At 40.9% G+C, this 26,007-nt stretch overlaps 1 long non-coding RNA gene and 3 pseudogenes across 1 annotated transcript; 3 read left to right on the forward strand and 1 right to left on the reverse strand.

Moving 5' to 3' along the window:
* The first annotated feature begins 1,147 nt into the window (after positions 1-1,147).
* On the forward strand, positions 1,148-11,918 carry LOC125022825 (annotated as a pseudogene).
* On the forward strand, positions 11,918-13,388 carry LOC125022827 (annotated as a pseudogene).
* Positions 13,389-13,547: 159 nt separating this feature from the next.
* Positions 13,548-14,653, forward strand: LOC125022030. The gene is made up of 2 exons (XR_007114402.1): positions 13,548-13,768; positions 13,858-14,653. It is a non-coding gene; the product is annotated as an uncharacterized LOC125022030 (long non-coding RNA).
* A 620-nt stretch (positions 14,654-15,273) lies between these two features.
* LOC125022026 lies at positions 15,274-24,459 on the reverse strand (annotated as a pseudogene).
* Positions 24,460-26,007: the final 1,548 nt, after the last annotated feature.

The raw sequence follows: 26,007 nt of genomic DNA on the forward strand, positions 1-26,007 counted from the left end.
GCTTAACTTTTTGTACAAAATAGTTTAGAGGGTTGGAGGTGTTGGTTCCTTGTCCCCCAGTTCCTGTAATGAGAATGTAAGAGAGAAGAGAGAACAGAGAGGGTTTGGGTGGTGGGGTTTGAGAACTGAGCCAAGCCAGGTTCGGTGCACCTATGAAGGCAAGAGTGGGTAATTAGATGTTTGAGGCGTGATCTTGTTCCTGAACCAAAGTCATTTAACTTCTATTTATTTAACATTTATTTTCATCTAAGTGACCAGTTAATAAGCACAAAGTTAACACACACTTACACTGAGCCACTTTAGCTAAAATGTTTTATTTACTGTGTATTTCATGTAAATTGGACTGTATATTTTTTTGTAACTTTTACTTGTACCTCATTCTTAATCTTATTTTATTTTATTCATATGTTAGTGTCTCGTTTAAATATGTTCTTTTCTTATCTCATGACTCTTGGACAAAATAATTTACCTGCAGGGATCAATAAAGTGATTTGTATCTTGAATCTTGAACAAATCTTAGAAAAACTTCACTCCCGCAAACAGCATGCTGTATGGTTTTGCAATGTTATGCAATGGCATTTGCAAAGGTCTTTTTCTTGTCTTTCCGGATGCATATTTGGACAGGAAAATTATAGATGGATGCAAACTTGTAAGAAGTATGCATCCGTTAGGTAAAACTCATTACTTGTGTTACTGAAAGTCAACAACAGCTATGATGTAATGGAAAGACGGTGGTGGTAATGTTTCATGTGTATGATGTAATTTAACATGTGTACTGTATGTGTGCGAGGCAAGATGATAAGCCAGGTGATTCACTGATTCCTGCCAAACAGACCCCATGTTAGCTGATTATAAAAAAACATTAATCTGATTGAATCATAGCTTCATATCTCAGGATCCTGTGACAGCATGCTGGTAACTTGTCAAGTGACAGGTTACATAACCTGGAGGTGTTTTGTCTCTGAAATGCCATTTTTCTCTTTACGCATTAAGTCAAGGTGCTGACCCATACCACTGAGCCACAAACAAAGGCAACGACATTTCTGCCACATCTCGGAAAAATGTTCCACTGTTTGGCTATCTCTCAACGCGTGAAGCGTTTGGAATCTCTTGCGTCGGGACTGTCCACATGAAACTGGTTTTGTTCCCCCTGCTTTTGAAAAGAAATCAGTGCAACAATAGGTAGGAGCTGTATTTAGACCACAGAAAGAGTCAACTCAATCATCACAACAAAAGTTTTACTCAACACGTTACATCACGCCACAAGATAGACGCTTTCAAAAGCTTTCTTGTCATTGACAGTATGTTTTGCCACTCACCCCCAACACAGCAGCTTATGACATGAAGTTGAAATTAAAAAAAGATATGACTAAATTGCTGAGCTTCTTGCCTTTCGGTGCTTTATGGGAGGGGCCTACATCTTGGCTGTGTGGCAGGTACAAGCCATGCTTATAAAGGGTGAACCACAGGAATTGTGCATTCACACAATGGCTTTGAGGAACTGGATGACCGTTCTGACGCTTGTCCACCTCCTGTCTGCTGGTAAGTCCCTTTTCAGATAATACTAACGAGTCTGCTAAATGCAAATTCTGACATTCTGAATTCTGAATTGTTCTTTTTCACTGAAAGTGGCGTGTGGAGTGCTGTGTAAGAAGTCTAAATTCTTGAGAATCCATAACACCACACCATCTGAAATGAATCCAGGTGTTTGTTTTTTACAGATCTGAACTGAATCTGTTGTGAAAGGCAAAAATTGATATTAATTAGATTTACCTTTTCCTTCACATTGATGACATTCCAGTTGGAATGTCAGGACCAGCATGCATTTGTAGTAGTTAATTACCATTTACAATTTTGACCATTCCATTAAGGACTTTTGTGTATAATTTAACCCTAACAGCACCACAGACTACATAACCCTAAAAAATTTCATCCAGCTGAATTACCGCATTTTAGCCTAAACATTATGACGGTCAAGAACAGGACTGTTATATTAAAATGCATTCATTCTCACTAGTGTTTGAGCAAGTGAGTGTACAGTATGTGTAAGAGTTAAACCAAAAATGCGCAGAGAGGAGATGCTGGTAAAGTTTAATTGTCCAACTAGGAAGCCATTGTGGAAGACTGGGTTTATATTAACAGGGTGAACATGAACAGCCACGCTTTCTGTCAAACATAGACTCTGCAGGTGAACGAGGAGGAGGTGGAAGACAGAGACAGACAACAAAAAACCAAGACCAAACTAAAACCTCACACTACTGTTTTATTGAGACATAATATTGTTCTGTTAATGTGGAGAATTTCAATGGAAATCGTCTTTGAACACTAATGCAAATGCGTCGTCTCTTTCACAGAGTCACATGCTCAGCTTGATGGTAGGTTAAATTAGTTCTCTGATTGAATATCTATTTTACAAAGTGATTCAAGTGGTGGTGATTGATATGTTATTTGTCAACTTACAAATATAGGGAAAATCATTCGAGACTACAATCACTTCAGACTGACTTTAATGCTTCTAAAGACTGGCCCAATGGATCTCTTTTCCAGTGTGTGGCACCACTCCTCTGTACACCAGGATTGTTGGAGGTCAAGATGCTCCAGCTGGAAGTTGGCCATGGCAAGTTAGTCTGCAGAGATTTGGTGGCCATGTTTGTGGTGGTTCCCTTATCAACAAAGAGTGGGTGATGTCTGCTGCTCACTGCTTCTCCAGGTGAGTGGCTGAAAACACCGTTGAGTCTCTGTTTCCAATGTGATCCAGTTAGGCCTGAGGTTTGATCAATATTTGTCTGAGAAAGCAGATATCAGAAGAGAGATTGTGAATACTAACATTGCTCACATTCCTGAAACAGTTTACATCGCTGAATGTTAATATGGTGACTCAATGGTAACTAACGTTTCAGCGTGAATCCAGATGAATGGACTGTGGTGTTAGGCCTTCGGAGCCTACAAGGTGACAACCCAAACCAAGTGTCCAGAACTGTTTCCACCATCATTTTGCATCCCAACTATGACAGCTACAACAGCGACAATGACATTGCTCTGCTCAGACTCTCCTCACCAGTCAGCTTCACAGACTACATCAGACCTGTGTGTCTGGCAGCGAGTGGCAGTGTGTTCAACAACGGCACTGATAGCTGGGTCACTGGCTGGGGTGCAGTCCAGGAGGGAGGTGAGTCTGGACGTTTGCTGATCATTACTTTTGGTTGAGGTCACTGTTCATGTGTCTGTAATCTGTACCTACTTGTGAAAAATGTTTCCCATGTATTTCCTCCTCCTTAGTTTTTTTACCGTTCCCTGAAACTCTCCAAGAAGTGGAGGGTACCAGTTGTAGGAAACAGGCAGTGTGACTGTCTGAATGGTGTGGGCACAGTCACAGACAACATGATCTGTGCTGGTGTTCTGGCAGGAGGCAAAGACTCATGTCAGGTGGGCTGCTTTATGTCATGTCTCTCCTTGTGGTAAATGTGGGGTGGAGTTTGTAAAATTCACACCGTGCTCTTTCCATCTTTTCAGGGGGACTCTGGAGGTCCAATGGTGAGTAAGCAGGGCTCCGTCTGGGTCCAGTCTGGTGTTGTCAGTTTTGGTTTTGGCTGTGCTCGGCCCGGTCTGCCAGGAGTCTACTCTAGAGTGTTCCCGTTACCAGTCCTGGAATCAACTCCCACATCAGCATTGATAAGCCAGGCTTTGTCCAGTTTACCTCCAGTGGGCTGGATGCTGACAGCAGCTACACCTGTCCTGGTCTCCCTCCTCCTCCTACTACTGCTATCACTGGCCCTACAGAAACATTCACACGCACAGATTCACCATCCGTTGGGTCCACTGCTGAATGTAGGTATCATGATCATCATTCGATATGAAAAATACAATACATGATTGTCTGTCATTCATGCAATTTTGAAAACACCCAGCAATTAAAAAAAACACACCTGGAACTACCAACTCTTTGTTATATTCCTCTACCAAATGTTTGAGTAACAGTTTACATCTGTATTCATCCAGACTCAAAATATATGTAGTAAAGATCTTGAATGTATTTGAGCAGTTGTTTTTGTAAAACTTGATGATGTCACAGTGAAGACGGTTTTGAACTTCAAAATGATAAAATGTCTTCATTCCATTGTTTTATCTAGTTACATATTTGTCAAAAACTATATCCTCAGTAACATATAAATTCTTGAGTTATGGCCAAAAACACATTTTCCTAGGTCACGATGACTATTCAGCCCAAACTCTCACTAGTTCCTCTGTATCTCCAAGTTGGACATTTGTTGTAAACTGAAAAAAAGTTCCTCCAAAGCCTTTGAGACAAATTCATTATAAAGAACGTGTTTCTCAGATGGATGGCATTATGAATGGACCCAGAGAGAATCCTAAACTAAAATGCATTTCACCTCATTTGTAACTGGACCAGACGTGTAACAGTGAACTGAATTGTGTGTTTTCCTGCAACCATTTTCCAGTGTGTGGCACCACTCCTCTGTACACCAGAATTGTTGGAGGTCAAGATGCTCCAGCTGGAAGTTGGCCATGGCAAGTTAGTCTGCAGAGATTTGGTGGCCATGTTTGTGGCGGTTCCCTCATCAACCAAGAGTGGGTGATGTCTGCTGCTCACTGCTTCTCCAGGTGGGAAACTAAAATGTGTTTTAACACAAGCAGTTGACAGTAATTTCATTCTAAATCAGAGACACTCCTGTCATTGTAAAACCAAGGCATTTTGTCTTTTCTCCTCCAGTGCAAGTACGTCTGGTTGGAGCGTTCTCTGGGTCTTCAGAGCCTACAGGGTGACAACCCAAACCAAGTGTCCAGAACTGTTTCACCATCATTTTGCATCCAGACTACGACAGCTACACCAGCAACAACGACATTGCTCTGCTCAGACTCTCCTCACCAGTCAGCTTCACAGACTACATCAGACCTGTGTGTCTGGCAGCGAGTGGCAGTGTGTTCAACAACGGCACTGACAGCTGGGTCACTGGCTGGGGTGCAGTCCAGGAGGGAGGTGAGTCTGGACGTTTGCTGATCATTACTTTTGGTTGAGGTCACTGTTCATGTGTCTGTAATCTGTACCTACATGTGAAAAATGTTTTTCCATGTATTTCCTCCTCCTTTGTGTTTTTACCGTTCCCTGAAACTCTCCAAGAAGTGGAGTACGGTCAGTTGTAGGAAACAGGCAGTGTGACTGTCTGAATGGTGTGGGCACAGTCACAGACAATATGATCTGTGCTGGTGTTCTGGCAGGAGGCAAAGACTCATGTCAGGTGGGCTGCTTTATGTCATGTCTCTCCTCGTGGTAATGTGGTGTGGAGTTTGTTTAAAAATTCACACCATGCTCTTTCCATCTTTTCAGGGGGACTCAGGAGGTCCAATGGTGAGTAAGCAGGGCTCCGTCTGGGTCCAGTCTGGTGTTGTCAGTTTTGGTTTTGGCTGTGCTCGGCCCGGTCTGCCAGGAGTCTACTCCAGAGTGTCCCGTTACCAGTCCTGGATTAACTCCCACATCAGCATTGATAAGCCAGGCTTTGTCCAGTTTACCTCCAGTGGGCTGGATGCTGACAGCAGCTACACCTGTCCTGGTCTCCCTCCTCCTCCTACTACTGCTATCACTGGCCCTACAGAAACATTCACACCACAGATTCACCATTCCGTTGGGTCCACTGCTGAATGTTAGGTATCATGATCATCAATACGATATGAAAAATACAATACATGATTGTCTGTCATTCATGTAATTTGAAACACCCAGCAATTAAAAAAAAACACCTGGAACTACAAACTCTTATGTTATATTCCTCTACCAAATGTTTGAGTAACAGTTTAAATCTGTATTCATCCAGACTCAAAATATATTGTAGTAAAGATCTTGAATGTATTTGAGCAGTTGTTTTTGTAAACTTGATGATGTCACAGTGAAGACGGTTTTGAACTTCAAAATGATAAAATGTCTTCATTCCATTGTTTTATCTAGTTACATATTTGTCAAAAAATATATCCTCAGTAACATATAAATTCTTGAGTAATGGCCAAAAACACATTTTCCAAGGTCACGACGACCATTGAGCCCAAACTCTCACTAGTTCCTCTGTATCTCCAAGTGGACATTTGTTGTAAACTGAAAAAAAAGTTCCTCCAAAGCCTTTGAGAGATATTCATTTAAAAGAAAGTGTGTCTCAGATGGATGGCATTATGAATGGACCCAGAGAGAATCCTGAACTAAAATTCATTTCACCTCATTTGTAACTGGACCAGACGTGTAACAGTGAACTGAATTGTGTGTTTTCCTGCAACCATTTTCACTGTGTGTGGCACCACTCCTCTGTACACCAGGATTGTTGGAGGTCAAGATGCTCCAGCTGGAAGTTGGCCATGGCAAGTTAGTCTGCAGAGATTTGGTGGCCATGTTTGTGGCGGTTCCCTCATCAACCAAGAGTGGGTGATGTCTGCTGCTCACTGCTTCATCCAGGTGGGCAACTAAAATGTGTTTTAACACAAGTAGTTGACAGTAATTTCATTCTAATCAGAGACACTCCTGTCATTGTAAAACCAAGGCATTTTGTCTTTTCTCCTCCAGTGCAAGTACGTCTGGTTGGAGCGTTTCTCTGGGTCTTCAGAGCCTACAGGGTGACAACCCAAACCAAGTGTCCAGAACTGTTTCCACATCATTTTGCATCCAGACTACGACAGCTACACAGCAACAACGACATTGCTCTGCTCAGACTCTCCTCACCAGTCAGCTTCACAGACTACATCAGACCTGTGTGTCTGGCAGCGAGTGGCAGTGTGTTCAACAACGGCACTGATAGCTGGGTCACTGGCTGGGTGCAGTCCAGGAGGGAGGTGAGTCTGGACGTTTGCTGAATACATTACTTTGGTTGAGGTCACTGTTCATGTGTCTGTAATCTGTACCTACATGTGAAAAATGTTTTCCATGTATTTCCTCCTCCTTAGTTTTTTTACCGTTCCCTGAAACTCTCCAAGAAGTGGAGGTACCAGTTGTAGGAAACAGGCAGTGTGACTGTCTGAATGGGTGTGGGCACAGTCACAGACAATATGATCTGTGCTGGTGTTCTGGCAGGAGGCAAAGACTCATGTCAGGTGGGCTGCTTTATGTCATGTCTCTCCTCGTGGTAAATGTGGTGTGGAGTTTGTAAAATTCACACCGTGCTCTTTCCATCTTTTCAGGGGGACTCTGGAGGTCCAATGGTGAGTAAGCAGGGCTCCGTCTGGGTCCAGTCTGGTGTTGTCAGTTTTGGTTTTGGCTGTGCTCGGCCTGGTCTGCCAGGAGTCTACTCCAGAGTGTCCCGTTACCAGTCCTGGATCAACTCCCACATCAGCATTGATAAGCCAGGCTTTGTCCAGTTTACCTCCAGTGGGCTGGATGCTGACAGCAGCTACACCTGTCCTGGTCTCCCTCCTCCTCCTACTACTGCTATCACTGGCCCTACAGAAACATTCACACGCACAGATTCACCATCCGTTGGGTCCACTGCTGAATGTAGGTATCATGATCATCATTCGATATGAAAAATACAATACATGATTGTCTGTCATTTATGCAATTATGAAAACACCCAGCAATTAAAAAAACAACACCTGGAACTACCAACTCTTCATTATATTCCTCAACCAACTGTTTGAGTTACAGTTTACATCTGTATTCATCCAGACTCAAAATATATGTAGTAAAGATCTTGAATGTATTTGAGCAGTTGTTTTTGTAAAACTTGATGATGTCACAGTGAAGACGGTTTTGAACTTCAAAATGATAAAATGTCTTCATTCCATTGTTTTATCTAGTTACATATTTGTCAAAAACTATATCCTCATGTAACATATAAATTCTTGAGTTATGGCCAAAAACACATTTTCCTAGGTCACGATGACTATTCAGCCCAAACTCTCACTAGTTCCTCTGTATCTCCAAGTGGACATTTGTTGTAAACTGAAAAAAAGTTCCTCCAAAGCCTTTGAGACAAATTCATTTAAAAGAACGTGTTTCTCAGATGGATGGCATTATGAATGGACCCAGAGAGAATCCTAAACTAAAATGCATTTCACCTCATTTGTAACTGGACCACGATGTAACAGTGAACTGAATTGTGTGTTTTCCTGCAACCATTTTCCAGTGTGTGGCACCACTCCTCTGTACACCAGAATTGTTGGAGGTCAGATGCTCCAGCTGGAAGTTGGCCATGGCAAGTTAGTCTGCAGAGATTTGGTGGCCATGTTTGTGGCGGTTCCCTCATCAACCAAGAGTGGGTGATGTCTGCTGCTCACTGCTTCTCCAGGTGGGCAACTAAAATGTGTTTTAACACACAGCAGTTGACAGTAATTTCATTCTAATCAGAGACACTCCTGTCATTGTAAAACCAAGGCATTTTGTCTTTTCTCCTCCAGTGCAAGTACGTCTGGTTGGAGCGTTTCTCTGGGTCTTCAGAGCCTACAGGGTGACAACCCAAACAAGTGTCCAGAACTGTTTCCACCATCATTTTGCATCCAGACTACGACAGCTACACACAGCAAACAACGACATTGCTCTGCTCACAGACTCTCCTCACCAGTCAGCTTCACAGACTACATCAGACCTGTGTGTCTGGCAGCGAGTGGCAGTGTGTTCAACAACGGCACTGACAGCTGGGTCACTGGCTGGGGTGCAGTCCAGGAGGGAGGTGAGTCTGGACGTTTGCTGATCATTACTTTTGGTTGAGGTCACTGTTCATGTGTCTGTAATCTGTACCTACATGTGAAAAATGTTTTCCATGTATTTCCTCCTCCTTAGTTTTTTTACCGTTCCCTGAAACTCTCCAAGAAGTGGAGGTACCAGTTGTAGGAAACAGGCAGTGTGACTGTCTGAATGGTGTGGGCACAGTCACAGACAATATGATCTGTGCTGGTGTTCTGGCAGGAGGCAAAGACTCATGTCAGTGTGGGCTGCTTTATGTCATGTCTCTCCTCGTGGTAAATGTGGTGTGGAGTTTGTAAAATTCACACTGTGCTCTTTCCATCTTTTCAGGGGGACTCTGGAGGTCCAATGGTGAGTAAGCAGGGCTCCGTCTGGTCCAGTACTGGTGTTGTCAGTTTTGGTTTTGGCTGTGCTCGGCCTGGTCTGCCAGGAGTCTACTCCAGAGTGTCCCGTTACCAGTCTGGATCAACTCCCACATCAGCATTGATAAGCCAGGCTTTGTCCAGTTTACCTCCAGTGGGCTGGATGCTGAAGCAGCTACACTGTCCTGGTCTCCCTCCTCCTCCTACTACTGCTATCACTGGCCCTACAGAAACATTCACACGCACAGATTCACCATCCGTTGGGTCCACTGCTGAATGTAGGTATCATGATCATCATTCGATATGAAAAATACGATACATGATTGTCTGTCATTCATGCAATTTTGAAAACACCCAGCAATTAAAAAAAACACACCTGGAACTACCAACTCTTTGTTATATTCCTCTACCAAATGTTTGAGTAACAGTTTACATCTGTATTCATCAGACTCAAAATATATGTAGTAAAGATCTTGAATGTATTTGAGCAGTTGTTTTTGTAAAACTTGATGAGTGTCACAGTGAAGACGGTTTTGAACTTCAAAATGATAAAATGTCTTCATTCCATTGTTTTATCTAGTTACATATTTGTCAAAAACTATATCCTCAGTAACATATAAATTCTTGAGTTATGGCCAAAAACACATTTTCCTAGGTCACGATGACTATTCAGCCCAAACTCTCACTAGTTCCTCTGTATCTCCAAGTGGACATTTGTTGTAAACTGAAAAAAAGTTCCTCCAAAGCCTTTGAGACAAATTCATTTAAAAGAACGTGTTTCTCAGATGGATGGCATTATGAATGGACCCAGAGAGAATCCTAAACTAAAATGCATTTCACCTTATTTGTAACTGGATCAAACGTGTAACAGTGAACTGAATTGTGTGTTTTCCTGCAACCATTTTCCAGTGTGTGGCACCACTCCTCTGTACACCAGGATTGTTGGAGGTCAAGATGCTCCAGCTGGAAGTTGGCCATGGCAAGTTAGTCTGCAGAGATTTGGTGGCCATGTTTGTGGCGGTTCCCTCATCAACCAGAGTGGGTGATGTCTGCTGCTCACTGCTTCTCCAGGTGGGCAACTAAAATGTGTTTTAACACAAGCAGTTGACAGTAATTTCATTCTAATCAGAGACACTCCTGTCATTGTAAAACCAAGGCATTTTGTCTTTTCTCCTCCAGTGCAAGTACGTCTGGTTGGAGCGTTTCTCTGGGTCTTCAGAGCCTACAGGGTGACAACCCAAACCAAGTGTCCAGAACTGTTTCCACCATCATTTTGCATCCAGACTACGACAGCTACACCAGCAACACATGACATTGCTCTGCTCAGACTCTCCTCACCAGTCAGCTTCACAGACTACATCAGACCTGTGTGTTCTGGCAGGCAGAGTGGCAGTGTGTTCAACAACGGCACTGATAGCTGGGTCACTGGCTGGGGTGCAGTCCAGGAGGGAGGTGAGTCTGGACATTTGCTGATCATTACTTTTGGTTGAGGTCACTGTTCATGTGTCTGTAATCTGTACCTACTTGTGAAAAATGTTTCCCATGTATTTCCTCCTCCTTAGTTTTTTTACCGTTCCCTGAAACTCTCCAAGAAGTGGAGGTACCAGTTGTAGGAAACAGGCAGTGTGACTGTCTGAATGGTGTGGGCACAGTCACAGACAACATGATCTGTGCTGGTGTTCTGGCAGGAGGCAAAGACTCATGTCAGGTGGGCTGCTTTATGTCATGTCTCTCCTCGTGGTAAATGTGGTGTGGAGTTTGTAAAATTCACACCATGCTCTTTCCATCTTTTCAGGGGGACTCAGGAGGTCCAATGGTGAGTAAGCAGGGCTCCGTCTGGGTCCAGTCTGGTGTTGTCAGTTTTGGTTTTGGCTGTGCTCGGCCTGGTCTGCCAGGAGTCTACTCCAGAGTGTCCCGTTACCAGTCCTGGATTAACTCCCACATCAGCATTGATAAGCCAGGCTTTGTCCAGTTTACCTCCAGTGGGCTGGATGCTGACAGCAGCTACACCTGTCCTGGTCTCCCTCCTCCTCCTACTACTGCTATCACTGGCCCTACAGAAACATTCACACGCACAGATTCACCATCCGTTGGGTCCACTGCTGAATGTAGGTATCATGATCATCAATACGATATGAAAAATACAATACATGATTGTCTGTCATTCATGTAATTTTGAAAACACCCAGCAATTAAAAAAAACACACCTGGAACTACAAACTCTTTGTTATATTCCCCTACCAAATGTTTGAGTAACAGTTTACATCTGTATTCATCCAGACTCAAAATATATGTAGTAAAGATCTTGAATGTATTTGAGCAGTTGTTTTTGTAAAACTTGATGATGTCACAGTGAAGACGGTTTTGAACTTCAAAATGATAAAATGTCTTCATTCCATTGTTTTATCTAGTTACATATTTGTCAAAAAAATATATCCTCAGTAACATATAAATTCTTGAGTTATGGCCAAAAACACATTTTCCAAGGTCACGACGACCATTGAGCCCAAACTCTCACTAGTTCCTCTGTATCTCCAAGTGGACATTTGTTGTAAACTGAAAAAAAAGTTCCTCCAAAGCCTTTGAGAGATATTCATTTAAAAGAAAGTGTGTCTCAGATGGATGGCATTATGAATGGACCCAGAGAGAATCCTGAACTAAAATTCATTTCACCTCATTTGTAACTGGACCAGACGTGTAACAGTGAACTGAATTGTGTGTTTTCCTGCAACCATTTTCCAGTGTGTGGCACCACTCCTCTGTACACCAGGATTGTTGGAGGTCAAGATGCTCCAGCTGGAAGTTGGCCATGGCAGTTAGTCTGCAGAGATTTGGTGGCCATGTTTGTGGCGGTTCCCTCATCAACCAAGAGTGGGTGATGTCTGCTGCTCACTGCTTCTCCAGGTGGGCAACTAAAATGTGTTTTAACACAAGTAGTTGACAGTAATTTCATTCTAATCAGAGACACTCCTGTCATTGTAAAAACCAAGGCATTTTGTCTTTTCTCTCCAGTGCAAGTACGTCTGGTTGGAGCGTTTCTCTGGGTCTTCAGAGCCTACAGGGTGACAACCCAACCAAGTGTCCAGAACTGTTTCCACCATCATTTTGCATCCAGACTACGACAGCTACACCAGCACAACGACATTGCTCTGCTCAGACTCTCTCACCAGTCAGCTTCACAGACTACATCAGACCTGTGTGTCTGGCAGCGAGTGGCAGTGTGTTCAACAACGGCACTGATAGCTGGGTCACTGGCTGGGGTGCAGTCCAGGAGGGAGGTGAGTCTGGACGTTTGCTGATCATTACTTTGGTTGAGGTCACTGTTCATGTGTCTGTAATCTGTACCTACATGTGAAAAATGTTTTCCATGTATTTCCTCCTCCTTAGTTTTTTTACCGTTCCCTGAAACTCTCCAAGAAGTGGAGGTACCAGTTGTAGGAAACAGGCAGTGTGACTGTCTGAATGGTGTGGGCACAGTCACAGACAATATGATCTGTGCTGGTGTTCTGGCAGGAGGCAAAGACTCATGTCAGGTGGGCTGCTTTATGTCATGTCTCCTCGTGGTAAATGTGGTGTGGAGTTTGTAAAATTCACACCGTGCTCTTTCCATCTTTTCAGGGGACTCTGGAGGTCCAATGGTGAGTAAGCAGGGCTCCGTCTGGTCCAGTCTGGTGTTGTCAGTTTTGGTTTTGGCTGTGCTCGGCCTGGTCTGCCAGGAGTCTACTCCAGAGTGTCCCGTTACCAGTCCTGGATCAACTCCCACATCAGCATTGATAAGCCAGGCTTTGTCCAGTTTACCTCCAGTGGGCTGGATGCTGACAGCAGCTACACCTGTCCTGGTCTCCCTTCTTCTACAACAAAACCCCAAATAACATCCACAACATCATCCGCAACAACGAGACCAAGTGAGTTTGTCAAAGAATACAATCATATTATTTTTTGTATATCTGTTTTTCTTCTTTCTTCTAACTTTGTCTTTTTTCACATTTAGTTCCAGTTTGTGGCAAAGCTCCCATGAACAGTCGTGTTGTCGGTGAAAGTGGTAGCTGTACCTGGAGGAACCTGGCCCTGGATGGTTTAGTCTCCAAAAGAATGGGGTCTTCATGTGTGGGGGAACCTTAATTTCACATAACTTTGCCCTTTCTGCTGCTGATTGCTTTCCTACGTAAGTACACGATAAATTTAGTTGTACTTTTTCAAGATAATATATACTGTAGATTTTGCTCTAAAAATACCTTTTATCCACCTTTTACAGAAACAATACAGATGTCAGTGAGTGGAAGGTTTTCCTTGGCCATCGACTTGTAAACAGTTTTGAGAAATCTTTGGTGTTTGTGAGCATTTGCTAAGTCAGATAACCGGCTCCAATATTGCACTTTTACAACTGACTGAAGCAGTGAGCTACAGCGATTACGTCCAGCCTGTGTGTCTGGACATCAGCAATACCAGACCCTTCCCAATTGGCAGCCAGTGTTGGGTGGCAGGTTGGGACAATGGACCCCAAGAAGAGGTAAGCTTATATCTAGCTTTTGTGTTTGTTGCAAGGTTTGCTCTTATAGCAAGTGCAATGACAGTCATCAATTGATAATCCACAAAAACTGTTCTTGTGATTCTTGTAGGTGGCAGTAAAGCCGGATCCTCTCTTCGAGACCTAGAAACTCAAGTGGCAAGCTGTGGGAATGTTTCTGATTCACAGAACATCTGCACTAACACCATGGACCTTCGAGAGGTGAAGAAAAATACCGTCTATCAGTTTTTCTGAAACCTTTTTGGCATGGATTTTCAAACTGATGCTGTTGTTTTTTTAATGTTTTTTAGGGGGATCGAGGAGGCCCTCTGCTGTGCAAGTCAGACACATCTTGGTTCCAGGTAGCTGCTGTAACAATGAGTGGGAGTAAATCGGCCCGTGCAGATGTCCAGGTCTTTTTCAAGACTTCAAGATTTGGATCATTCATTGAAAAGACAGTGGGGGATCTGCCTTCTCCTGCAGCAGTTCTAACAGCAGGTTCACCACGTTTTTCATTGTCTCTATTCCTGTCTTTCTCCGTCCCCATAACCTCAATGTCTCTTTTGTCTGTGTTGATGTAGGCGGTTGACCCACTGAAGTGACAGCAGTGAAATCTCTCTGTAACCTCTGATTTATATACTTACATACAGTAATGAAAACAAATCTTCACATGAGGTATTTCCAAAGAAGTTTAAATTCTAAAAATGTAAAGCAATAAAGAGCAATAACGGACATTTTTTAATGAATCCAGTTAAATGAAGGAAAGTTTTAAATTATTCTATTCACTGCTGTTACCTAGTGTTGACAAATGTATTTTAATTTAGTCATATTTATATAATAAATACAGATCAATCATACAATAAATGTCCTTTTATTTCATTTCAGAATTCTTACACCAGTTCACAATGTCAATATAAAAAATATTCAAACAGTAGTACCCAGCTGTTAAGCATGTTCTTCAAAGGTTTTACAGTACATTATTTGATGAAACAGGTTATCTTGTAAAGAAGTTTTAAATTCTACACAATTAATACACAATATTTGCAAAAATATAGATACAGAAAGGTTTCTTTGGTCAGAGTCTTAATAAGCTGCTCAGTTCAAACTGAGGATTACAAAAGTGTAAAACGTAACTCTAAAGCTCCTGTCGCATTGTACCACATAGTAATAATCACTCACTAGACACTAATAGCCCCTATGTTTACAGTCCAGCCTTCGATTGCAACTTAAAGCAATTCTAACCCTTTCATGAGCGTGACCCTATCAATGAACCAGTGTGTGCTAATGATGTATCAGACAACTATTTTTCCTACTCTGGGTATTTCGGTAGATTCATTTCATAGTGCTGAAATATAGAACTACTCAGTATTAATGAAGACATTTACATGGATTTCTTCCATGCTGGTTGGGCTCCAAACCCCAAATGAATTAGTGACTAAGGGAGTGAATTCTGCCAAAACCAAGCATCTTTCAATGTATCGAATGAAAATAAAATAAAAACACTGTTTGCCTGGTTGTCACACTTGGGTTAGACACAACAATTCCATGTTGTGTCACCTTTTTTTTTCTATCATTGAGGGCTATGAAGAAAGCATAGACTCACACATCAATTTGTTTCCCATCATAGAGGACTGTCTGACAGCAAGGAAACATACTGATAACATTCTAAAAATACTCAAAACACATTTAACGTTACAAATTGCTATAAGGTGGCCTTCAGCGTCTCTCCACAAAAGCTTGTGTCTAAAATAATTGCTCACACAGATATTTGACATTATTCTATTTTGCTCAGGCTGCATCTTCATTGGCCCCAGGATCCTCCTCTCCTTCTGCACTTTCATTTATCATCTGATTGTATTTACTCTTAAAAAATCCAGCCTTAAAGTATAAAGGGGACAAAAAACAGTTATACACATATGTCATTGTTGCATTGCAGTATTAATAAATTAGTACCAAATCAGAAGAGAGGAGAACTACTGAATACATATTTAATAATTACAAAGCATTGCACTCTTACTGGCTGCATTTTCCTGTAATGCTCAGTCAGTTAAAGTAGTGTATGTCCAGTGTCTTACCTTATACAGGACGACTGTGAGTAAAGCTAGGAAAGCCAACCCTCCCAGCGATCCTCCAACAATCTCTTTGGTGAAATCTGGTTCAGGATACACTTCTATTTCTGCCTCAATCTGAGATGTGACGGGACAGAATGTGGGTCAGTTTCAAGCTTTTTTATGCCTCAAATAACACACGTGTGGATAAAATCTGGCATCACCTTCTGAACAGGGGGGTTGTTGTTAGATCTCGCTGAAAAGAAGATGTACTGGTTTGTGTCGTACTCCAGGCTCGCCGTGCTGGTCAAGAGGAATTTAGCAGATTGAAGTCCGATCTGAGAATTAAAAAATAAATAAATAAAATGTTGTATGAGCAAAATATTATGCGACACAGTGTAGCACTTACTGTCAAATATACACAAATTACCTGCTCGATCCACTGTGAGCTAACGTTGGCAGAGATATTGTAGGTCGCACTCTCCCCTCTTCCCATGAACTTATTGCACCTGAACACTGTACACCAGGCTACAGAGCAGTCCTGCCGGAGGTTAGAAATACAAATAAATATGTATTTTGTAATAAATACAAATACATTTTCTAAAATATCTTTGATTAGATCAATTTTAAAAGGTAAGTTGTATCAGCACTCACCACTGACTTTGTTTTCTGTATCTGAGCAACAAAGTCTCGGACAGCAGGCTGTTCGTCTTGACCTCTTTGACAGTTTGCGATCTGAAATGGAGGTGATGTAGTCATGTTAGTTTAACAGAGGCCAGGGTGTGGTCCTCATTTTGTCGTATCCATGCGTCTTACTTCTACATCTGAGACATTTCTGGGGCCAATCGCTCAATGTTTCGGCATGCATTACCTGCAGACTCTTCAAATCCACCCAGATGTCTTTGTCACCGAGCTTTACTGGAACCCTGATCACCACTGTGAAATTCAGCACCCTGTTCACATTTGTGACCTGAGAAAAGACCAAGCTTTAAGTCTAAATATGAGCAATAAACAACATACATAATACTGAGAGAATTATTTGAAGTAATAATTTACCTTGATTGACTGCTTGACTTGTTTCTCCAAATTATTCTTTCCAAAGGAGAAATTGTTGTAGCTGAGGGAGCTAAATAAACATTTTGAATTATTAGGTATTCTAATTTAAAATGATCACTTTGTTATATATACATATGTTTCAACTATAAACATCACAAACCTTTCAATGTGTAACAAAGATGCTGTACTTTACATCAATCTCTTTCATTTTGTAGAGATTGCTTGAACTGGAGCGCACCTCATTCCCACTAACAGGGAGAAGAGCAATTATTGAAATCAGTATTTATTATATTAAAGTAGTATTCATTTAATATGACACCTCCATAAATAAAAAGTAACTCGACAAGTGTTACCTGGTGGCATTTGCCGTGATAAAGAGCTTCCTGTCAAGTTCACTGGTGATTCCAATCCCATAGGAGACAATGAAGAGAGCCTAAAAACCATGTGAAGGAGAGAAATCAAACCACCTCCTCTTTTGGCTTTGAGAAGAAATCCTTCTGTATAACAATCAAACCTTAGAGTTGCTCTTGAAAATGGGCTTGTCAATCATGCAATCTGTCTTTCCCCGTATTAAAACATCTTCACTGTCCAAGGAGTTACACTCAATTCTTCCCTGTATTAAAAAAATAAACAAACAAAAGAAAGAAAAAAGTAAATGGCGTGTGGCTCAGAAGAACATCTGATCAGAGACAATGTGAAAAAGGTTTGACCCTGAGCCTTACCTTAAGACCTGTGAACTTCCTGTAAGAGAGCCCAGCTGGGTATGTGAGAGTAACGCGGCTGCTGTAGGAGTTTTCTCCTCTGTTCTCCACTGATACGGTGACATCCAGAAGCTCATCAATGCCCACTTTAACCAATGAGGATCTGAATATGAGGGGGGACAAGACTCAAACTAGAGCTTCACATTCTACACAACTGATCACAATCCAGTCACTGTAATACAACATTGTTTTGTCTGGATTAAATGTGCTGCCATTAAACTGGTTTGAATCTTATATATGTCAGATAGGTCGAAATTTGTCCACTCATACAAAGGGTTGTCATGGAGTTTCACAGGGCACTCTGTTAGGACCAGTACTTTTCAAATGATACATGTTTTCTTTGGAAAATATTATTAGGAAACACTGCATGAATTACCTCTACTATACACTCAATAATATTTATCTATGAAGCCAGGTTAATGAAATCTGCCAAGCTCCAAGTGTGCCTGGAAGACACAAAGGTTTGGATTCTTTCAACTTTTTACTTCTAAACTCAGGTAAAACTAAAGTAATTTTGTTTTTATCAAAGCAACCCAGAGATTAATTTTATAATTACAAAGGGTTAGGATTTATTAATATAGTATTACCTTGGCCTTTAGTACTACTGTGAAGAATCTTTGGGTTGCTTTTGACTGGGATGGATCATAAAACCTGAACTTCCTTTTTTCACCTTTTCAACACTGTCAAACATCCGATTTCAAGGTGATGCTAAAAGTAAAAATTGTACTTGCCTGTGTTACTTGTATAATGAAGTACTATAATTAATTATTAGCAGGTCTAAATAGCTCTCTAAAAAGCACCAAGATTATCCGAACAGCTGCCACAAGAATTTTTCTCAAATTGTAGCTTCTCTTCCTTGGCTCCATCTCCTTAACATACAAGGCCATTAAAGGCCAAGCCCCATCGTATCTTAAAGGTCTGTTTGTATCATATGCGTTCGGTATGTTGCTGCTTTAGGCCGAGGTTGCTGGCTTCCCATCATGCATGTAAGCGAAGACTCTGTTGAAGCGTGTCCTCACCTGGTAAAGTTGAAATCCAGTTTCAAGTCATCCACACATTGGTTGTCAGTGCCACAGTTGATCTCAAACCCTAACTGTGAAAGAGAGTGTGGAGTAAATTGTATTTTACCAGAAAGAACAAACTAAATCAAAGTTTGTGATGATATCTGGACATGGTCTAGGAGAGCTCTCCACATAGTAACATGCGAAATGGTCAATAATGTAGCAACAATGAAATGAATGCATAAAAAGTACTGGCAAACGCAAATATGTTTGTCTTAACTACATAAATGCTAAGTTTTGTGCGTTTGAAATTTACTTACTGAATGAATGGCTGTAGTTTGGGCCTGCTGCGCAAGACTTGGTTTGAGCCCTGAAGAAGATGATAAACCTTCAAAGGTGAATCTTAACTCATTCCTAAGTGGACTGACAACATCTTCTGCACATGCCTGCAGGAAAAGGACACTATTATGAAGTTTGTTTTTGTCAAGGTTGTGAGAATCATTTGGATTCAGTGTTAGAGGACTCTTAAAAACAAAATGGTTGTATCAGGGTCTTCTGATTTACCTGAATGAAGAATTTCAAGGTGCTGCATTTGTTCCTATTTAAGGAAACAGTAATGGTCTCGGTCGACTCTCGTTGTTTATCAGTGATATAAGCTCGATTCTTTGGGGCCTTGCGAGTGGCATCCAGTGTGAAAGTATGTTTGATTGTTGGCTTGAGCTGGAATAGATCAGAGTTAAATTTGAATGGTACACTGAACAAACATACCAAAGAATGGACGGACGGTAGGTTTGTCACCTGAGGAACCTGTAGATACTGAAGTGAGACTGGTCATGGTAAAGCAGATTGTAGCTGTGTTCTGCAATGCTACTGAGCAGTCTACATTTTGAGTAGGAATTATCTTTGGGTCGAATGACACAGTAGCTTCAACCATGACGATAGGTCTTGATCTGGAAAAGGTGAGAAAAAACATGTGAAACAGCTTTGGTTTTTTAAGGTGTTATTAAAAAGAAAAGAATAGAAAGAACTGGCCGAGATGTCACGACTGACCAACCTTTGCTTTGGTCTTCACACATTACAAAAGACACTGACAAAAACAATACATCTGAGCCTTGTAATGATGGATGTTTGCCCAAGTGGCATCACCCATTGGTTTGTAGACTACAGTTCTGACATTAGATTTGAGTTTGACATTTTTGGTCAAATAAATATTACACTGTCAACTGTCAGTGATATTATAACAAAGTGGAGCGGGGTCAGTGGATGCTGAGGCGCACAGTGCCCAGAGGTCACCAACTCTCTGCAGAGTCGATGGCTACAGACCTCAAAACTTCATGATGCCTTCAGATTAGCTCAATAACAGTGCGTAGAGAACTTAATAGAATGGGCTTCCATGGCCCAGCAGCTGCATCCAAGCCATACATCACCAAGTGCAATGCAAAGCGCCGGATGCAGTGGTGTAAAGCACACCACCAGACCTTGTCATCCAACATCAGTGTCTAACAACAAGTACACTTCTGGAAGAAAGGTCTATACCGTTGGCAATATGGTGTATTTTTGGAGAAAGCACCTAGTGACCATCAATGATATTCCACATACTTTTGCATTGGCTTCACTTTCAAGACTTGGTGTTTACATCCATTTTTTACGCACAATCTGTGGTGTACAGTAGGTTACAAATGACCAAAAATGGTATAGTTACACTTGACAAAACAGTGCTTGATTAGAGTACTTTGGACATACCTGAGTAAGACAACTGTGCCCTTTGATCCCACCGCTAAGTCTGGCAGTTTATCTCCACTCTGGTCTAAAGACTCCTGACTGATCGACAAGCCGAAATACTTCAGTCCTAACTTGACTTCAGAGCCAGTTATTCTCTGTGTAAAGGAGACAGTTTGAATTACTCAAATTATACAGACTTTAAATGCAGTGGCAAACAGACCCCAGATGGCGAATGTGTTTATTGTCCTTTGAGAATTCTCTATTGTTGCTCACCTGTGAGTAAATGGGATTGATACTTGGTCTTCTTTCGCCGTGGAATATGTAGATGCTGCCTTGGCCATCATTCTCCAAAGGTGCTCCAACTGCTAAATCGCTGATCCCGTCTGTATTTAAATCAGGCAGCACAGCAAGAGAAGACCCAAACCTTCCTTTGCTGGATTCAGCCCCTCTTAATACTAATGGAGAGTCAAAGCGACACTCAACTGTCTGGTGAAAGCAGGATGAAAGTGAATGTTACACGTTTATTAAAAGTAGAAAAATAGATGAATTGTGTCATTAGAAAACAATAATGTCATTTACCAAATACTTCAACTGGCACACATAAACTCTTCCCTCTCTCTCGGATTCCATATGAAATTGGGGCGGATATGAGGATGAGGTCAGTATACTGGTGCTCATGCTCATGGCACAAACCTCTGCCCCAAAGTATTCACCAGATTGCTGAAACCGTCCAAACAGCATGATGAAGCACAATTCTGATAATGTTGTCTTTCAGGACCGTATGGCTTACATATAAATACATACCTGCTGTGGATATGGATCTATTATTTTATATTGTGTCATGCTTTCATCAACAACCATCACAATTCCTCTGTGCTGATATCGTGGAGCACCAATAATTGTGACTGTGCCACTTGTAGTTTTAGCAACTGCCATAGAATAACCTAGAATTCAAAACAGTCAAGCAAGGTCATCAGTTAAAATATCAAATATCCAAGTTTAGCTAGTGTGTATATTCCAGTGATGAGGAGACTTCTGTGTATCACATTAAATGCAAAAACAAAAACAACGTGGCTTGTATTAAACATGTTCGTATATTCAACTCCTTATTTCTCGTTTGCTATTTTTCTGTCATTTTCCTCTTCAGATCAATGTGTTGCTGTCAACCTTTACACACATGCAGCACATGCACTGAGCATGATGGTGTACAGTAGGTACAGTGTGAAAGTAGTTTATTGTTAGTGTAATATTCTTACCAAGGTAACTGTCAGGCTGTAGAAAAGCAGGCTCAAAGGAATCGATCTTGAGAGGTCCTGAGGATCCAGTACGTGAGTATTTTACGTATCCTCCCCTCCACTGGTTTGCACCAACAACTGCCAACTGAATTCCCTGCAATGTAGACCGAGGAGTAATGAGTTAAAAGTGTTTTGCATGATATTTGAGGAAAAAAATAATAACCACCTCTCAGTTGTATGTCTCTAGCAGCTAGAGAAGCTAATCTACCTACTGTAAGACTGATAGAATATATTAGAACAGAGAATAGAGCAGAGACTGTATAAATATGGTTGAGCAGCTCCCCAAGAGTGAAGCCAAAGCATGTAGAGCTCCCCCTGGTGTCTGGCTGCAGTATAGGTCATAAGCTCCACCCCCTCCATGTTAGTGGATGCGACTTGGGCCAAAATAAAACACTAAAATACACATTAAATATGTTTTTTCAAGGATGGCTTCAGTCATTCTAGGTAGTTAATATAATGCTGATGCATACTCAAGGGTCCATTTTTCTGATGAGTTTTATTTTAGTTGCTTATTTGACGCTATTGGAACAGGATGTGACATCATGTAGACCAAAAGTTGTCATGCCAACCAATCCAATTAACCAAATAACACCCATACTGTTTTTAACATTTCCACCACGACACTATCTGTAAAACGATGAGGCTAAAATGTACCTTAACCTATATGATATGAGACAGTTTTCTTATAACCAGGATGACCCTAAAACCTCCAGTCCAGTCACTGTCCAGTCGCCTTCCTGTGATTTTATTTACCCCAGGCACATAGGCTGCGCTGAATCCCTCTTGAGACATTTCCATTTTCAGAGACTCGCCGCTGCTTTGAGATCCTGTGACAGAAAAGCAAAACAGTACTTAAAAGGCAGACTACAACAGTCTGAGTCATTAAGGCTTGAGATAGCAATGGTCAATGATAGAACATGTACAGTAATTTCAACGTTGAAGATTTGACGTTTAGTTTACATTAGCACCTTCAATGGAGAAGATTTTGTTCTGCAAATTCTGTCTTATTTTTTCAAGTGCTCCGAAGCCGTCCACTCGAAACACATAATCATTTGAAGGAGAAGATGCAATGGTGTCCAGTTCTCTTTTTGCTGCATAATTTCTAAATGCACTCCCCACCTAGGGACATTGAAACAACGTGTTTGAGATGTTATATATATGGATTGAGTTATTACAATTAAGTTTTAACCTAGGATGACAGAGAATCACTCGACTCACTCTTCAACACACAAGCTAGCAGTGAACCCACATCTAAATCCAAAATATTTATCAATAATTTGTACTCACTCCAATAGCAAATCGAACAATGTGTTTCCCAGCAGCTAATGTTGCAGCCTGTGGTAATTCATTCCGGTCATGAGATTCTCCATCAGTAATGACGATCAAGACCTTCTTCATGTTTGGTTTGGAACCTCTTTGTGATGTGAAAACGTTGTTACTGCCAAATGACAAAATAACATTTTAATCTTTATTACCCATATAACCCTCATTTTTAGTGCTATTCCTTTCATGACTTATTCAATAATATTTGAGGATGTATAATTTTAATTGACAGTTTTTACGTCCAGCTTTGGTTGGGTCTGTTTCAGTCACAGGGTGTAAAACTTTAATTCATACGGTTCCTCTTTTGAAAGCAGTTTGTCAGAAATATAGTCCACACAGTGATTAAATACATTAAGTTAAAAATGTCTGGACAGGAAATCAACATGATGAAGATGTCATACTTTAGTGTTTTTGCCATATAATGGTATAATAATTGCACTTACACAACATGTTTGATGGCCTTTGCTGTGTAGGTTACCTCTCTTAACTGGTTGATATTGTCAATATTAGTCTCCCATTGTTGAGGTGAGAAAACATCATTAAAGTAATAATGGGTGATGGGATACGCAGAGAACTGAGAAATAGAAAACTGAAAGAAAAGAGAAAGAAACACAATTTTTAAACATTATATTAGTGGTGTAATTATTTAATGTCTTTGGGACCACAGTCCTCTTACTCGTGTGTTTCCCTGCAGAGATGACCGGACCAGATTTTTGACAAAATTCTTCATGGTTTGAAAATCGCGTGAAGACACACTGCCTGAACCATCCAGCAGAAAAGCAACTTCTGTCCACCGGCACTCTGTTGACCAGTGAACATAATTAATCAAAGGATCCTTTGAACATTTTTCCTTTTATCATGCAACCTCCAGATTCTGGGCTTTTTAATAAATGACATTAGTACACTGTCAACTTTCAATTCAATATACTTTTACCTTCAATAGAGGAAGGTATGGATGGTTGAACACGATTGGAAGTTGTAATGGGAAAGCACAGACCATTGTACATGGTGATACTTGTACAGTCCTTAGGAATGGTCGGACCACATGCCTGAAAAGAGACCAATCCTGATCAGTAGTAAAACAAAAATATAGATATATTTCCAAGTAGCACAAACCTCTGCAATTATCTGCAGTTCACCTACTCACCAGTGTTTCCTGTGTGGTGGGATTAGCTTTCAATGTCAAACCAAGAGACATGTTCACTGCATAATTCGGCACTGTAAGGGAACGATTCGGCAGAGGTTTAAAGATAGTTAAACCACATTAAAACATAAAATACATTTGTGTGTGATGCAGTATCAGTAGAAACCCCGTGAAGACGTCAAGAAATAAAAAGTTGCCCACCTGAAGGTGACACTCTAGCACAGGATTCCCTGTTGATGTTGCAGGTAAATATTTCCCCCCTGCCATTTGGTGAATACTGTTCAAGTGGGGCACTGACGACCAATCTAATCAAAATTAAAAACAAACAAACAAACAAAATCAGTGTGGTGAGGGCAGTGTACTAAGAGTTGTTAGCTGATCAAATCTGTCATATTGCATAAAATCCACATTCAGCGCCACAATGCATCGTCTGACTTACTTTGATTGTCTTTGCACCACCTGGTAGCCAAAACCTGCTGTAGGGTTGGTCAGGGTCTTCCAAGCCACGGGATCAATATTGAAACAAAGAGCAGCTTTGAACACTGAAGGAATCAGAAGAGAGAAACGTTTATCGTAATGTGATTATGGGAAGTTAATTAATCTGACTTTGTGTTTTTGTTTGTGATGTCATTGGTCTTTGTGTTGCCTTCAGTCTATCTCTGGGGTGTAACAGTACGGTCTGCCCACGGTGTCTTATTCTGAAGCCACTACGGAGCACCAAAGTCAGACATATTCAACATAGTGGCTCAGAAGGAATGATTCTTTTTACGTTCAAGGATTCATTGTGAAGCCTGTGTTGTCTGCGAGGCTGACCCTGTTGACTCTAATTCTTGCCACTTACTATTAGAAATCACACAGAAGTGGATGCGTGTGATAAATGATAACCCGTTCTTTGCAATAGAATCATGTTTTCTGAGTTCTGTGTGTGAGATCCTTTCCTGGCCTGTTGTTTTCAGTGTTTCCTTTCAACCTATTTTACTCTATAATTGTCTAACCATGCATGCATATGTAGGCATATATAATTTTTACAACTCCTGCAAATTATAACCTTTAAACATTTCCTCCAATTTGTAAAAAGCAGAAGCAAAACTGTTTGAATTCTATATTAACTTAAAAGAAAAGCAACAATAATATCTCCCACTGCAGCTGATAAGAAGTCTCTGTTCTCTACGAGCCTACGTGTGAGATTTCGTCATCACTTTTTGCTGCTCAAGTTTTCCTTTTTTGGGCAGTACATGACATTTTCTAAAATTAGCCTCCTAAAAAACATGTTCTCATATATATGGCAGGGCGCTGTTTACTGTCATCTGTTAATTCCATTTACATTTCAGTGTCCAATAGTGACATCGTGTGAGAGTTCTGCTGCTGTGGAATTTACAAGAAATAATAGGAAATAATTCAAAATATTTCTTCAGCTCGTGGTCTTTTTTTGTTTTGTTTTTTTTTTCATCACTGAAAAAGCCCCTGTTGAGCCATTATAGTCTTTGTTGCTTCAACAAGTGAAAGTGACAGAAAATACCACGTAAATGGCTGCAGTAAGGGTGTCACTGAAACAGATGAAGAGGATGTATGGACTGAAATGTGTATAAACTTTAATAGCACTTCAACACCACACAAAAAAAGCAGCCAGCGCGCCAGATGAGGTCTTTAGCTGAAATGTTAGTACCACACAGTGGCTCTTTATAAAACATATTTTCAAGGAAATCAATTTATTGAGCAATACATTTTTTTAGAGTCCTTAATTTAGAATGTAAATCTTCACAGTTTCTCTTATATTCAGGATAAAAGGATAAAAGGCACATATATTCATCTTAAATCGTTTTTCTATCTGCATCTATGTCAAATTCCACAAATAATTGTTGTCATTAATAACATTTGCTGAATGCAATGGGGATCAAACAGCTTACAGCTTGCTTAATGTCATGTAATCAAATAAAATAAAAAGGTCAAATTAAAACTGTTGGCAAATATGACGCAAGACAAGATCTGAATGCACAGACTTACCTGACAAGAAACAGTGTAGCAGCAATTACACAGCCCATTGTGTTAGTCCCATGGACAGAAAAAAAGCTAAAACTCGAAAACTTCGAACTTCAAAAAAGCTTCTGCTG

Source organism: Mugil cephalus, chromosome 16, assembly GCF_022458985.1.
Source record: "Mugil cephalus isolate CIBA_MC_2020 chromosome 16, CIBA_Mcephalus_1.1, whole genome shotgun sequence".
NCBI classification, from domain to species: Eukaryota; Metazoa; Chordata; class Actinopteri; order Mugiliformes; family Mugilidae; genus Mugil; species Mugil cephalus.